This window comes from Heptranchias perlo, chromosome X (assembly GCF_035084215.1).
Source record: "Heptranchias perlo isolate sHepPer1 chromosome X, sHepPer1.hap1, whole genome shotgun sequence".
NCBI classification, from domain to species: domain Eukaryota; kingdom Metazoa; phylum Chordata; class Chondrichthyes; order Hexanchiformes; family Hexanchidae; genus Heptranchias; species Heptranchias perlo.
In genome coordinates, this window is record NC_090370.1 from 18,919,183 (window position 1) to 18,933,919 (window position 14,737).

Sequence of the window (14,737 nt, forward strand, 5' to 3'; positions counted from 1 at the left end):
TACCACACCACTCAGAATAACACTCTCATATACCACGCCCCTCAGAATAACACTCTCATATACCACACCCCTCAGAAAAACACTCTCATATACCACACCCCTCAGAATAACACTCTCGTATACCACAACCCTCAGAATAACACTCTCATATACCACACCCCTCAGAATAACGCTCTCATATACCACACCCCTCAGAATAACACTCTCGTATACCACACCCCTCAGAATAACACTCTTGTACACCACACTCCTCAGAATAACAATCTCATATACCACACCCCTCAGAATAACACTCTCATATACCACACCCCTCAGATTAACACTCTCATATACCACGCCCCTCAGAATAACACTCTCATATACCACACCCCTCAGAATAACACTCTCATATACCACACCCCTCAGAATAACACTCTCATATACCACACCCCTCAGAATAACACTCTCATAAACCACACCCCTCAGAATAACACTCTCATATACCACACCCCTCAGAATAACACTCTCGTATACCACACCCCTCAGAATAACACTCTCATATACCACACCACTCAGAATAACACTCTCGTATACCACACCCCTCAGAATAACACTCTCATATACCACATCCCTCAGAATAACACTCTCGTATACCACACCACTCAGAATAACACTCTCATATACCACGCCCCTCAGAATAACACTCTCATATACCACACCCCTCAGAATAACACTCTCATATACCACGCCCCTCAGAATAACACTCTCGTATCGCACGCCACTCAGAATAACACTCTCGTATACCACACCCCTCAGAATAACACTCTCATATACCACACCCCTCAGAATAACACTCTCAGATACCACACCCCTCAGAATAACACTCTCATCTACCATGCCACTCAGAATAACACTCTCATATACCACACCCCTCAGAATAACACTCTCATATACCACACCCCTCAGAATAACACTCTCATATACCACACCCCTCAGAATAACACTCTCGTATCGCACGCCACTCAGAATAACACTCTCATATACCACACCCCTCAGAATAACACTCTCATATACCACACCCCTCAGAATAACACTCTCATATACCACACCCCTCAGAATAACACTCTCTTATAGCACACCCCTCAGAATAACACTCTCATATACCACACCGCTCAGAATAACACTCTCATACACCACACCCCTCAGAATAACACTCTCATATACCACGCCCCTCAGAATAACACTCTCGTATAGCACGCCCCTCAGAATAACACTCTCATATACCACACCACTCAGAATAACACTCTCGTATAGCACGCCCCTCAGAATAACACTCTCATATACCACACCCCTCAGAAAAACACTCTCATATACCACACCCCTCAGAATAACACTCTCGTATACCACACCCCTCAGAATAACACTCTCATATACCACACCCCTCAGAATAACACTCTCATATACCACGCCCCTCAGAATAACACTCTCATATACCACGCCACTCAGAATAACACTCTCAGAAACCACACACCTCAGAATAACACTCTTGTACACCACACTCCTCAGAATAACACTCTCATATACCACACCCCTCAGAATAACACTCTCATATACCACACCCCTCAGATTAACACTCTCATATACCACGCCCCTCAGAATGACACTCTCATATACCACACCCCTCAGAATAACACTCTCATATACCACACCCCTCAGAATAACACTCTCATATACCACACCCCTCAGAATAACACTCTCATATACCACACCCCTCAGAATAACACTCTCGTATACCACACCCCTCAGAATAACACTCTCACATACCACACCCCTCAGAATAACACTCTCGTATACCACACCACTCAGAATAACACTCTCGTATACCACACCCCTCAGAATAACACTCTCATATACCACATCCCTCAGAATAACACTCTCTTATACCACACCACTCAGAATAACACTCTCATATACCACGCCCCTCAGAATAACACTCTCATATACCACACCCCTCAGAATAACACTCTCATATACCACGCCCCTCAGAATAACACTCTCATACACCATGCCACTCAGAATAACACTCTCATATACCACACCCCTCAGAATAACACTCTCATATACCACACCCCTCAGAATAACACTCTCATATACCACACCCCTCAGAATAACACTCTCATATACCACACCCCTCAGAATAACACTCTCATATACCACACCCCTAAGAATAACACTCTCATATACTACACCCCTCAGAATAACACTCTCATATACCACACCCCTCAGAATAACACTCTCATATACCAGACCGCTCAGAATAACACTGTCATATACCACACCCCTCAGAATAACACTCTCATATACCACACCCCTCAGAATAACACTCTCATATACCACACCCCTCAGAATAACACTCTCATATACCACACCCCTCAGAATAACACTCTCATATTCCACGCCCCTCAGAATAACACTCTCATATACCACACCCCTCAGAATAACACTCTCATATACCACACCCCTCAGAATAACACTCTCGTATTCCACACCCCTCAGAATAACACTCTCATATACCACGCCCCTCAGAATAACACTCTCATATACCACACCCCTCAGAATAACACTCTCTTATTCCACACCCCTCAGAATAACACTCTCATATACCACACCCCTCAGAATAACACTCTCATATACCACACCCCTCAGAATAACACTCTCATATACCACACCCCTCAGAATAACACTCTCGTATTCCACGCCCCTCAGAATAACACTCTCATATACCACACCCCTCAGAATAACACTCTCATATACCAGACCGCTCAGAATAACACTCTCATATACCACACCCCTCAGAATAACACTCTCGTATACCACACCCTCAGAATAACACTCTCATATACCACACCCCTCAGAATAACACTCTCATAAACCACACCCCTCAGAATAACACTCTCATATACCACACCACTCAGAATAACACTCTCGTATACCACACCCCTCAGAATAACATTCTCATATACCACACCACTCAGAATAACACTCTCGTATACCACACCCCTCAGAATAACACTCTCATATACCACATCCCTCAGAATAACACTCTCGTATACCACACCACTCAGAATAACACTCTCATATACCACGCCCCTTAGAATAACACTCTCATATACCACACCCCTCAGAATAACACTCTCATATACCACGCCCCTCAGAATAACACTCTCGTATCGCACGCCACTCAGAATAACACTCTCATATACCACACCCCTCAGAATAACACTCTCATATACCACACCCCTCAGAATAACACTCTCATATACCACACCCCTCAGAATAACACTCTCGTATCGCACGCCACTCAGAATAACACTCTCATATACCACACCCCTCAGAATAACACTCTCATATACCACACCCCTCAGAATAACACTCTCATATACCACACCCCTCAGAATAACACTCTCATATACCACACCCCTCAGAATAACACTCTCATATACCACACCGCTCACAATAACACTCTCATATACCACACCGCTCAGAATAACACTCTCATACACCACACCCCTCAGAATAACACTCTCATACACCACGCCCCTCAGAATAACACTCTCGTATAGCACGCCCCTCAGAATAACACTCTCATATACCACACCACACAGAATAACACTCTCGTATAGCACGCCCCTCAGAATAACACTCTCATATACCACACCACTCAGAATAACACTCTCATATACCACGCCCCTCAGAATAACACTCTCATATACCACACCCCTCAGAATAACACTCTCATATACCACACCCCTCAGAATAACACTCTCGTATACCACACCCCTCAGAATAACACTCTCATATACCACACCCCTCAGAATAACACTCTCATATACCACGCCCCTCAGAATAACACTCTCATATACCACGCCACTCAGAATAACACTCTCATATACCACACCCCTCAGAATAACACTCTTGTACACCACACTCCTCAGAATAACACTCTCATATACCACACCCCTCAGAATAACACTCTCATATACCACACCCCTCAGAATAACACTCTCATATACCACGCCCCTCAGAATAACACTCTCATATACCACACACCTCAGAATAACACTCTCATATACCACACCCCTCAGAATAACACTCTCATATACCACACCCCTCAGAATAACACTCTCATATACCACACCCCTCAGAATAACACTCTCATATACCACACCCCTCAGAATAACACTCTCGTATTCCACGCCCCTCAGAATAACACTCTCATATACCACACCCCTCAGAATAACACTCTCATATACCAGACCGCTCAGAATAACACTCTCATATACCACACCCCTCAGAATAACACTCTCGTATACCACACCCTCAGAATAACACTCTCATATACCACACCCCTCAGAATAACACTCTCATAAACCACACCCCTCAGAATAACACTCTCATATACCACACCACTCAGAATAACACTCTCGTATACCACACCCCTCAGAATAACATTCTCATATACCACACCACTCAGAATAACACTCTCGTATACCACACCCCTCAGAATAACACTCTCATATACCACATCCCTCAGAATAACACTCTCGTATACCACACCACTCAGAATAACACTCTCATATACCACGCCCCTTAGAATAACACTCTCATATACCACACCCCTCAGAATAACACTCTCATATACCACGCCCCTCAGAATAACACTCTCGTATCGCACGCCACTCAGAATAACACTCTCATATACCACACCCCTCAGAATAACACTCTCATATACCACACCCCTCAGAATAACACTCTCATATACCACACCCCTCAGAATAACACTCTCGTATCGCACGCCACTCAGAATAACACTCTCATATACCACACCCCTCAGAATAACACTCTCATATACCACACCCCTCAGAATAACACTCTCATATACCACACCCCTCAGAATAACACTCTCATATACCACACCCCTCAGAATAACACTCTCATATACCACACCGCTCACAATAACACTCTCATATACCACACCGCTCAGAATAACACTCTCATACACCACACCCCTCAGAATAACACTCTCATATACCACGCCCCTCAGAATAACACTCTCGTATAGCACGCCCCTCAGAATAACACTCTCATATACCACACCACACAGAATAACACTCTCGTATAGCACGCCCCTCAGAATAACACTCTCATATACCACACCACTCAGAATAACACTCTCATATACCACGCCCCTCAGAATAACACTCTCATATACCACACCCCTCAGAATAACACTCTCATATACCACACCCCTCAGAATAACACTCTCGTATACCACACCCCTCAGAATAACACTCTCATATACCACACCCCTCAGAATAACACTCTCATATACCACGCCCCTCAGAATAACACTCTCATATACCACGCCACTCAGAATAACACTCTCATATACCACACCCCTCAGAATAACACTCTTGTACACCACACTCCTCAGAATAACACTCTCATATACCACACCCCTCAGAATAACACTCTCATATACCACACCCCTCAGAATAACACTCTCATATACCACGCCCCTCAGAATAACACTCTCATATACCACACACCTCAGAATAACACTCTCATATACCACACCCCTCAGAATAACACTCTCATATACCACACCCCTCAGAATAACACTCTCATATACCACACCCCTCAGAATAAAACTCTCACATACCACACCCCTCAGAATAACACTCTCGTATACCACACCCCTCAGAATAACACTCTCGTATACCACACCACTCAGAATAACACTCTCGTATACCACACCCCTCAGAATAACACTCTCATATACCACATCCCTCAGAATAACACTCTCGTATACCACACCACTCAGAATAACACTCTCATATACCACGCCCCTCAGAATAACACTCTCATATACCACACCCCTCAGAATAACACTCTCATATACCACGCCCCTCAGAAAAACACTCTCGTATCGCACGCCACTCAGAATAACACTCTCATATACCACACCCCTCAGAATAACACTCTCAGATACCACACCCCTCAGAATAACACTCTCATATACCATGCCACTCAGAATAACACTCTCATATACCACACCCCTCAGAATAACACTCTCATATACCACACCCCTCAGAATAACACTCTCATATACCACACCCCTCAGAATAACACTCTCGTATCGCACGCCACTCAGAATAACACTCTCATATACCACACCCCTCAGAATAACACTCTCATATACCACACCCCTCAGAATAACACTCTCATATACCACACCCCTCAGAATAACACTCTCGTATAGCACACCCCTCAGAATAACACTCTCATACACCACACCCCTCAGAATAACACTCTCATATACCACACCCCTCAGAATAACACTCTCATATACCACACCCCTCAGAATAACACTCTCATATACCACACCGCTCACAATAACACTCTCATATACCACACCGCTCAGAATAACAATCTCATACACCACACCCCTCAGAACAACATTCTCATATACCACGCCCCTCAGAATAACACTCTCGGATAGCACGCCCCTCAGAATAACACTCTCATATACCACACCACTCAGAATAACACTCTCGTATAGCACGCCCCTCAGAATAACACTCTCATATACCACACCACTCAGAATAACACTCTCATATACCACGCCCCTCAGAATAACACTCTCATATACCACACCCCTCAGAATAACACTCTCATATACCACACCGCTCACAATAACACTCTCATATACCACACCGCTCAGAATAACACTCTCATACACCACACCCCTCAGAATAACACTCTCATACACCACGCCCCTCAGAATAACACTCTCGTATAGCACGCCCCTCAGAATAACACTCTCATATACCACGCCCCTCAGAATAACACTCTCGTATAGCACGCCCCTCAGAATAACACTCTCATATACCACACCACACAGAATAACACTCTCGTATAGCACGCCCCTCAGAATAACACTCTCATATACCACACCACTCAGAATAACACTCTCATATACCACGCCCCTCAGAATAACACTCTCATATACCACACCCCTCAGAATAACACTCTCATATACCACACCCCTCAGAATAACACTCTCGTATACCACACCCCTCAGAATAACACTCTCATATACCACACCCCTCAGAATAACACTCTCATATACCACGCCCCTCAGAATAACACTCTGATATACCACGCCACTCAGAATAACACTCTCATATACCACACCCCTCAGAATAACACTCTTGTACACCACACTCCTCAGAATAACACTCTCATATACCACACCCCTCAGAATAACACTCTCATATACCACACCCCTCAGAATAACACTCTCATATACCACACCCCTCAGAATAACACTCTCATATACCACACACCTCAGAATAACACTCTCATATACCACACCCCTCAGAATAACACTCTCATATACCACACCCCTCAGAATAACACTCTCATATACCACACCCCTCAGAATAAAACTCTCACATACCACACCCCTCAGAATAACACTCTCGTATACCACACCCCTCAGAATAACACTCTCGTATACCACACCACTCAGAATAACACTCTCGTATACCACACCCCTCAGAATAACACTCTCATATACCACATCCCTCAGAATAACACTCTCGTATACCACACCACTCAGAATAACACTCTCATATACCACGCCCCTCAGAATAACACTCTCATATACCACACCCCTCAGAATAACACTCTCATATACCACGCACCTCAGAAAAACACTCTCGTATCGCACGCCACTCAGAATAACACTCTCATATACCACACCCCTCAGAATAACACTCTCAGATACCACACCCCTCAGAATAACACTCTCATATACCATGCCACTCAGAATAACACTCTCATATACCACACCCCTCAGAATAACACTCTCATATACCACACCCCTCAGAATAACACTCTCATATACCACACCCCTCAGAATAACACTCTCGTATCGCACGCCACTCAGAATAACACTCTCATATACCACACCCCTCAGAATAACACTCTCATATACCACACCCCTCAAAATAACACTCTCATATACCACACCCCTCAGAATAACACTCTCGTATAGCACACCCCTCAGAATAACACTCTCATACACCACACCCCTCAGAATAACACTCTCATATACCACACCCCTCAGAATAACACTCTCATATACCACACCCCTCAGAATAACACTCTCATATACCACACCGCTCACAATAACACTCTCATATACCACACCGCTCAGAATAACAATCTCATACACCACACCCCTCAGAACAACATTCTCATATACCACGCCCCTCAGAATAACACTCTCGGATAGCACGCCCCTCAGAATAACACTCTCATATACCACACCACTCAGAATAACACTCTCGTATAGCACGCCCCTCAGAATAACACTCTCATATACCACACCACTCAGAATAACACTCTCATATACCACGCCCCTCAGAATAACACTCTCATATACCACACCCCTCAGAATAACACTCTCATATACCACACCCCTCAGAAAAACACTCTCGTATACCACACCCCTCAGAATAACACTCTCATATACCACACCCCTCAGAATAACACTCTCATATACCACGCCCCTCAGAATAACACTCTCATATACCACGCCACTCAGAATAACACTCTCATATACCACACCCCTCAGAATAACACTCTCATATACCACACCCCTCAGAATAACACTCTCATATACCACACCCCTCAGAATAACACTCTCATATACCACACCCCTCAGAATAACACTCTCATATACCACGCCCCTCAGAATAACACTCTCAAATACCACACCCCTCAGAATAACACTCTTGTACACCACGCCCCTCAGAATAACACTCTCATATACCACACCCCTCAGAATATCACTCTCATATACCACACCCCTCAGAATAACACTCTTGTACACCACACTCCTCAGAATAACACTCTCATATACCACACCCCTCAGAATAACACTCTCATATACCACACCCCTCAGATTAACACTCTCATATACCACGCCCCTCAGAATAACACTCTCATATACCACACCCCTCAGAATAACACTCTCATATAGCACACCCCTCAGAATAACACTCTCATATACCACACCCCTCAGAATAACACTCTCATATACCACACCCCTCAGAATAACACTCTCGTATACCACACCCCTCAGAATAACACTCTCATATACCACACCACTCAGAATAACACTCTCGTATACCACACCCCTCAGAATAACACTCTCATATACCACATCCCTCAGAATAACACTCTCGTATACCACACCACTCAGAATAACACTCTCATATACCACGCCCCTCAGAATAACACTCTCATATACCACACCCCTCAGAATAACACTCTCATATACCACGCCCCTCAGAATAACACTCTCGTATCGCACGCCACTCAGAATAACACTCTCATATACCACACCCCTCAGAATAACACTCTCATATACCACACCCCTCAGAATAACACTCTCAGATACCACACCCCTCAGAATAACACTCTCATATACCATGCCACTCAGAATAACACTCTCATATACCACACCCCTCAGAATAACACTCTCGTATCGCACGCCACTCAGAATAACACTCTCATATACCACACCCCTCAGAATAACACTCTCATATACCACACCCCTCAGAATAACACTCTCATATACCACACCCCTCAGAATAACACTCTCGTATACCACACCCCTCAGAATAACACTCTCATATACCACACCGCTCACAATAACACTCTCATATACCACACCGCTCAGAATAACACTCTCATACACCACACCCCTCAGAATAACACTCTCATATACCACGCCCCTCAGAATAACACTCTCGTATAGCACGCCCCTCAGAATAACACTCTCATATACCACACCACTCAGAATAACACTCTCGTATCGCACGCCCCTCAGAATAACACTCTCATATACCACACCACTCAGAATAACACTCTCATATACCACGCCCCTCAGAATAACACTCTCATATACCACACCCCTCAGAATAACACTCTCATATACCACACCCCTCAGAATAACACTCTCGTATACCACACCCCTCAGAATAACACTCTCATATACCACACCCCTCAGAATAACACTCTCATATACCACGCCCCTCAGAATAACACTCTCATATACCACACCCCTCAGAATAACACTCTCATATACCACACCCCTCAGAATAACACTCTCATATACCACACCCCTCAGAATAACACTCTCATGTACCACGCCACTCAGAATAACACTCTCATATACCACACCCCTCAGAATAACACTCTCATATACCACACCCCTCAGAATAACACTCTCATATACCACACCCCTCAGAATAACACTCTCATATACCACACCCCTCAGAATAACACTCTCATATACCACACCCCTCAGAATAACACTCTCATATACCACACCCCTCAGAATAACACTCTTGTACACCACGCCCCTCAGAATAACACTCTCATATACCACACCCCTCAGAATATCACTCTCATATACCACACCCCTCAGAATAACACTCCCATTTACCACACCCCTCAGAATAACACTCTCATATACCACACCCCTCAGAATAACACTCCCATATACCACACCCCTCAGAATAACACTCTTGTATACCACACCCCTCAGAATAACACTCCCATATACCACACCACTCAGAATAACACTCTCATATACCACGCCCCTCAGAATAACACTCTCATATACCACACCCCTCAGAATAACACTCTCATATACCACACCCCTCAGAATAACACTCTCGTATACCACACCCCTCAGAATAACACTCTCATATACCACACCCCTCAGAATAACACTCTCATATACCACGCCCCTCAGAATAACACTCTCATATACCACGCCACTCAGAATAACACTCTCATATACCACACCCCTCAGAATAACACTCTCATATACCACACCCCTCAGAATAACACTCTCATATACCACACCCCTCAGAATAACACTCTTGTACACCACGCCCCTCAGAATAACACTCTCATATACCACACCCCTCAGAATATCACTCTCATATACCACACCCCTCAGAATAACACTCTCATATACCACACCCCTCAGAATAACACTCCCATATACCACACCCCTCAGAATAACACTCTTGTATACCACACCCCTCAGAATAACACTCCCATATACCACACCACTCAGAATAACACTCTCATATACCACGCCCCTCAGAATAACACTCTCATATACCACACCCCTCAGAATAACACTCTCATATACCACACCCCTCAGAATAACACTCTCGTATACCACACCCCTCAGAATAACACTCTCATATACCACACCCCTCAGAATAACACTCTCATATACCACGCCCCTCAGAATAACACTCTCATATACCACACCCCTCAGAATATCACTCTCATATACCACACCCCTCAGAATAACACTCTCATACACCACAACCCTCAGAATAACACTCTCATATACCACACCCCTCAGAATAACAATCTCATATACCACACCACTCAGAATAACACTCTCATATACCACACCCCTCAGAATAACACTCTCATATACCACACCCCTCAGAATAACACTCTCATATACCACACCCCTCAGAATAACACTCTTGCATACAACGCCCCTCAGAATAACACTCTCATATACCAGGCCCCTCAGAATAACACTCTCATATACCACGCCCCTCAGAATAACACTCTCATATACCACACCCCTCAGAATAACACTCTCATATACCACATCCCTCAGAATAGCACTCTCGTATTCCACACCCCTCAGAATAACATTCTCGTATACCACACCCCTCAGAATAACACTCTCATATACCACGCCCCTCAGAATAACACTCTCATATACCACGCCCCTCAGAATAACACTCTCATATACCACACCCCTCAGAATAACACTCTCATATACCACACCCCTCAGAATAACACTCTCATATACCATGCCACTCAGAATAACACTCTCATATACCACACCCCTCAGAATAACACTCTCGTATATCACACCCCTCAGAATAACACTCTCGTATACCACACCCCTCAGAATAACACTCTCATGTACCACACCCCTCAGAATAACACTCTCATATACCACACCCCTCAGAATAACACTCTCATATACCACGCCCCTCAGAATAACACTCTCATATACCACGCCCCTTAGAATAACACTCTCATATACCACGCCCCTCAGAATAACACTCTCAAATACCACACCCCTCAGAATAACACTCTTGTACACCACGCCCCTCAGAATAACACTCTCATGTACCACATTCCTCAGAATAACACTCTCATATACCACGCCCCTCAGAATAACACTCTCATATCCCAGGCCACTCAGAATAACACTCTCATATACCACACCCCTCAGAATAACACTCTCATATACCACACCCCTCAGAATAACACTCTCGTATACCTCACCCCTCAGAATAACACTCTCGTATACCACACCCCTCAGAATAACACTCTCGTATACCACACCCCTCAGAATAACACTCTCATATACCACACCCCTCAGATTAACACTCTCGTATACCACACCCCTCAGAATAACACTCTCATGTACCACACCCCTCAGAATAACACTCTCATATACCACACCCCTCAGAATAACACTCTCATATACCACACCCCTCAGAATAACACTCTCGTGTACCACACCCCTCAGAATAACACTCTCATGTTCCACACCCCTCAGAATAACACTCTCATATACCACGCCCCTCAGAATAACACTCTCATATACCACACCCCTCAGAATAACACTCTCATACACCACACCCCTCGGAATAACACTCTCATATACCACACCCCTCAGAATATCACTCTCATATACCACACCCCTCAGAATAACACTCTTGTACACCACACTCCTCAGAATAACACTCTCATATACCACACCCCTCAGAATAACACTCTCATATACCACACCCCTCAGATTAACACTCTCATATACCACGCCCCTCAGAATAACACTCTCATATACCACACCCCTCAGAATAACACTCTCATATAGCACACCCCTCAGAATAACACTCTCATATACCACACCCCTCAGAATAACACTCTCATATACCACACCCCTCAGAATAACACTCTCATATACCACACCCCTCAGAATAACACTCTCGTATACCACACCCCTCAGAATAACATTCTCATATACCACACCACTCAGAATAACACTCTCGTATACCACACACCTCAGAATAACACTCTCCTATACCACATCCCTCAGAATAACACTCTCGTATACCACACCACTCAGAATAACACTCTCATATACCACGCCCCTCAGAATAACACTCTCATATACCACACCCCTCAGAATAACACTCTCATATACCACGCCCCTCAGAATAACACTCTCGTATCGCACGCCACTCAGAATAACACTCTCATATACCACACCCCTCAGAATAACACTCTCATATACCACACCCCTCAGAATAACACTCTCAGATACCACACCCCTCAGAATAACACTCTCATATACCACACCCCTCAGAATAACACTCTCGTATCGCACGCCACTCAGAATAACACTCTCATATACCACACCCCTCAGAATAACACTCTCATATACCACACCCCTCAGAATAACACTCTCATATACCACACCCCTCAGAATAACACTCTCGTATAGCACACCCCTCAGAATAACACTCTCATACACCACACCCCTCAGAATAACACTCTCATATACCACACCCCTCAGAATAACACTCTCATATACCACACCCCTCAGAATAACACTCTCATATACCACACCGCTCACAATAACACTCTCATATACCACACCGCTCAGAATAACACTCTCATACACCACACCCCTCAGAATAACACTCTCATATACCACGCCCCTCAGAATAACACTCTCGTATAGCACGCCCCTCAGAATAACACTCTCATATACCACACCACTCAGAATAACACTCTCGTATCGCACGCCCCTCAGAATAACACTCTCATATACCACACCACTCAGAATAACACTCTCATATACCACGCCCCTCAGAATAACACTCTCATATACCACACCCCTCAGAATAACACTCTCATATACCACACACCTCAGAATAACACTCTCGTATACCACACCCCTCAGAATAACACTCTCATATACCACACCCCTCAGAATAACACTCTCATATACCACGCCCCTCAGAATAACACTCTCATATACCACGCCCCTCAGAATAACACTCTCATATACCACACCCCTCAGAATAACACTCTCATATACCACACCCCTCAGAATAACACTCTCATATACCACGCCACTCAGAATAACACTCTCATATACAACACCCCTCAGAATAACACTCTCATATACCACACCCCTCAGAATAACACTCTCATATACCACACCCCTCAGAATAACACTCTCATATACCACACCCCTCAGAATAACACTCTCATATACCACGCCCCTCAGAATAACACTCTCAAATACCACACCCCTCAGAATAACACTCTTGTACACCACGCCCCTCAGAATAACACTCTCATATACCACACCCCTCAGAATATCACTCTCATATACCACACCCCTCAGAATAACACTCTCATATACCACACCCCTCAGAATAACACTCCCATATACCACACCCCTCAGAATAACACTCTTGTATACCACACCTCTCAGAATAACACTCCCATATACCACACCACTCAGAATAACACTCTCATATACCACGCC